Genomic DNA, 4774 nt, shown 5'->3' on the forward strand with positions numbered 1-4774 from the left:
GATAAAAACAGATCAAGGACTTGGTGGAGTTGCTAAGTCCCTGAAATCAGCATTAATGAATGCACCACTTTGCAAGCTTGTGCTAGTCACCACACATATCACAAAAATACATGGTTGACACCTCTGGAAGGATGGAAAAGCATATAACAAAACTCATGTAGAGCTCAGGAGCATATCATGCACACAATAATCATGGCAAAAATGACAAATAGCTATTTGGTGCAGCAGATCTGACAATTAACTCAACTAGCACTCTTCCAACAGCATTTCGGGCATCAACACGAACTCAAATGAAAATGATGCAATGAGATGAAATGATGTACTCTCTGAGAAGAACATTTTGATATGCTATATGCCCAAAACGGATCTACGAATGCAAAGTTACGACATGATGAATAGAGGCATATGAATCTGGAAATTTCGGGGACTTAGTGAAATTTTACCTCCACGAAAAGTCAACGCGGGGACGAGGCGAAGCGGGATGAGGAGATCCGGCTCGAGGGGGGCGCGTTTGGTTGGGTGAAGTGGTGGATCTGGTCCATCTTCGTCTCCGGCGAGGTGTGGTTCTCCGGCGAGGTGTGGTTCTCCGGTAAACCTAGGAAGAGAGGGAGAGATCCGGTGAGAGAGAGAGAGAGGAGGCAGGAGGAAGAAGGGGAGAGGCAAGTCCTTGCCTGGCCGGACGTGCATGTCGGCGGCGGCGGCGGGTCGCCGGCCGGTGGGAGGAGCTGGAGCTCCGGCGAGCATGCGTGGCGGCGGCGGTCGTCGGTGAACAGCGGCGGGGCGGCGCGCGGGCGAGCGAGCGGCGTGGGATCAGGGCGACGAGCGGTGGCCGGCGGGAAGGTCGGCGGCGGCGCGGGGTCACCGGCGGGAGAAACTCCGGTGGCGGGAGCAGCACTGGGGCGCGGGCCGAACGGGCGAACGGCAGCGGCGGCGCGGGCTCGCGCGGGCCCGATCCGGGTCCCGCGGGCCGCACGATGGTGGGAGGAGAGAGAGGGTGAGGTGGTGCGACCCGATTGGTTGTGGCCGGCGGCGGAGATGACGTGGCATGCTGCCATTGGTCGGAGTGAGGTGGCCGGGCGGGGTGGACATTGTCCGGCGCGGAGAAGAAATGTCCGGCGGCGCGCGGAGCAGGAAGTTAGGGTTTGTACCGCGAATATTTCGGAGGGGATCACATATATATAGGTAGAGGGAGCTAGGAGAGTCCAAATGAGGTGCGGTTTTCGGCCACGCGATCGTGATCGAACGACCGAGATGATGGAGGAGGTTTCGGTGGGTTTTGGGCCACTTTGGAGGGGTGTTGGGCTGCAACACACACGAGGCCTTTACGGTCCCTCGGTTAACCGTTGGAGTATCAAACGAAGTCCAAATGGCATGAAACATGACAGGCGGTCTACCAGTAGTAAACCAAGGCCGCATGACTAGTCTCGGTCCAATACGGAAATGTTTAACCCCCACACACGAAAGAAAGGTAGAAAGGACCACCGGAGGAGATAGGAGCGCAGGAATGCAAAACGGACAACGGGGAAAATGCTCGGATGCATGAGACGAACATGTATGCAAATGAAATGCACATGATGACATGATATGCAATGCATGACACGCAAGCAATGACAAAGCAACAACAGCAAAAAACTGGAGGACACCTAGCACATCGTTCTCGGGGCGTTACACTAGGGTTATAGGGAAAGATGTACGCGGTTACCGAATGTTGTTCGGAGTCCCGGATGAGATCCCGGACGTCAAGAGGAGTTCCAGAATGGTCCGGAGGTGAAGATTGATATATTGGACGACGGGTTTTGTAGTCCAGAAGTGTTCCGGAGGTACCGGGTGATGACCAGCATGACCGAAAGGTGTTTCGGGAGCCTCGGCAAGTGTTGGGGGGCTTCATGGGCCAAGGGAAGGGGGCAAACCAGCCCACTAAGGGGTTGTGCGCCCCCCTCACCTATTCCCACGTGACCAGGGGGTTTGGGGCGCCCCATCTAGGGTTCCCACCTCCTGGCTTGGGGGCCAAGTCACCCAAGGGGGAGATCCCTTCTGCCCTGGCCGCCGCCCCCTAGGGGAAACCCTAGGCGCCTCCCCTTGCCCTTGCCCCTATATATAGTGGAGGTTTTGGTGCTGCACAACACACGAGTCTCTCTCTCCCAAGGTGCAGCCCTTCCTCTCTCCCTCCTCGTCTCTCGTAGTGCTTGGCGAAGCCCTGCTGGAGTACCGCGCTCCTCCACCACCACCACGCCGTCGTGCTGCTGCTGGACGGAGTCTTCCCCAACCTCTCCCTCTCTCCTTGCTAGATCAAGGCATGGGAGACGTCACCGGGCTGCACGTGTGTTGAACGCGGAGGAGCCATTGTTCGGCGCTTAGATCGGAATCGACCGCGATCTGAATCGCTACGAGTATGACTACCTCATCCGCGTTCTAGTAACGCTTCCGCTTAGCGATCTATAAGGGTATGTAGATGCACTCCCCTTCCCCTCGTTGCTAGATTACTCCATAGATTGATCTTGGTGATGCGTAGAAAATTTTAAATTTCTGCTACGATCCCCAACAGTGGCATCATGAGCTAGGTCTATGCGTAGATTCTATGCACGAGTAGAACACAAAGTAGTTGTGGGCGATGATTTGTTCAATTTGCTTGCCGTTACTAGTCTTATCTTGATTCGGTGGCATTGTGGGATGAAGCGGCCCGGACCGACCTTACACGTACACTTACGTGAGACAGATTCCACCGGCTGGCATGCACTTGATGCATAAGGTGGCTGGCGGGTGTCTGTCTCTCCCACTTTAGTCGGATCAGATTCGATGAAAAGGGTCCTTATGAAGGGTAAATAGCAATTGGCATATCACCGTTGTGGTTTTGTGTAGGTAAGAAACGTTCTTGCTAGAAACCCATAGCAGCCACGTAAAACATGCAACAACGATTAGAGGACGTCTAACTTGTTTTTGCAGGGTATGCTATGTGATGTGATATGGCCAAAAGGATGTGATGAATGATATATGTGATGCATGAGATTGATCATGTTCTTGTAATAGGAATCATGACTTGCATGTCGATGAGTATGACAACCGGCAGGAGCCATAGGAGTTGTCTTAATTTATTTATGACCTGCGTGTCAATGAAAACGCCATGTAATTACTTTACTTTATTGCTAACCGTTAGCCATAGTAGTAGAAGTAATAGTTGGTGAGGCAACTTCATGAAGACAAGATGATGGAGATCATGGTGTCATGCCGGTGACAATGGTGTTCATGCCGCACATCGAAGATGGAGATCAAAGGCGCAAGATGGTATTGGCTATATCATGTCACTTTATGATTTGCATGTGATGTTTGTCATGTTTACATCTTATTTTCTCGGCAACAGGCCTTGCCGTTCCCACACTCCATTCGACAGTTCTCACGCTCTTGGCGGAAGCAGGGATGAAGTGGGTTTCAGGCCCCTCGTTCTACCTCCTTGCTGACGCGGCTACAACCAAACCCGGACTCAGGAAATAATCCTTAGGTATAGAAAAAAGGAGCACGTCAGCCTAGAGATAAAAACAAGGCTTCACATGCCCCAGTCCTATTTCGAAATGCATGACAGGGGATAAAAAGACTTATCTGGATCTGCAGCCCCCGGCAGTCTTATCTTGCCGCGGTTGGATCCTCGAATTTGTAGCCCCCCGGCAACTCTAGTTTGTCAGGGTCGGGACGCTGGTACGTTTCCTTTCTTCCAAGTAGCTCAGCAGAAGTGCTCATGTGCCCTGCGAACCAAAAAAGGACAGAAAAGGAACAGATAGACGCGCACTCGACCTCTAAGCTAGGTGTTAGTCGCTGCTGAGCACTATCAACCCTAACCGAGGAAGAGACTCAACCTAGCATGCATGCTATGACGACTTAGGGTGCCAACGCTTCATTTATTTATGCTCAGGGTCTGCGCCTGGCTCTGTACAAAGGGTCACATGCCTTGTCGGCAAAGCTTGTACAAAAGGTGGCTTGCCGAGAGGCCCGGCAAGCCGTGCCTTATGGGTAAAACTTGTGAAGATACTCGATGTTCTAGGAGTTGCTCACTAGGACGGCATCCTCGGTCTCTAGGCGGACTGCGCCAGGCCTGGTGACTCACATTACCCGATAAGGGCCTTCCCACTTTGGCGTCAACTTGTTGGAATTCTTGGCCGACTGAACGCACTGAAGAACAAGTCGCCTTCCTCAAAGCTTCGGGCATGAACCTTGCGGCTATGGTAGCGGCGCAAGGCTTGCTGGTAGCGTGCCGCTCTCACAACCGCCCGAAGACGATCTTCCTCAAGGAGCGTCGCGTCATCTTGTCACAATGGCTCTTGCTCAAGCTCATCATGAGCGAACACTCAAGGTGACCCGTATATGAGTTCCATGGGGAGAACTGCTTCTGCCCCGTATACTAGGGCTAAAGGTGTCTGGCTGGTGGCTCAATTTGACGTCGTCTTGATCGACCAAAGAACCGCCGACAACTCGTCAATCCAGTGCCTTCCACTCTTGTGGAGCTTGTCAAAGGTCTTCATTCTTAGGCCTCGCAACACTTCAGCATTTGCCCTCTTCGCTTGGCCGTTGCTCCGTGGATGTGCCACAGAAGCAAAACAGACCTTGCTGCCGAGGTCTTGGATGTACTGCATGAAGGTGTGGCTTGTGAACTACGTGCCATTGTCGGTGATGACTCTGTTTGGCACACCAAAACGGCAGACCAGTCCTTTGAAGAACTTGATGGCTGACTGAGCAGTCACCTTCCTCACTGCTTCCACTTCCGGCCACTTTGTGAACTTGTCGA

This window comes from Triticum dicoccoides, chromosome 1A (genome assembly GCF_002162155.2).
Source record: "Triticum dicoccoides isolate Atlit2015 ecotype Zavitan chromosome 1A, WEW_v2.0, whole genome shotgun sequence".
In the NCBI taxonomy this organism is placed as follows: Eukaryota; Viridiplantae; Streptophyta; class Magnoliopsida; order Poales; family Poaceae; genus Triticum; species Triticum dicoccoides.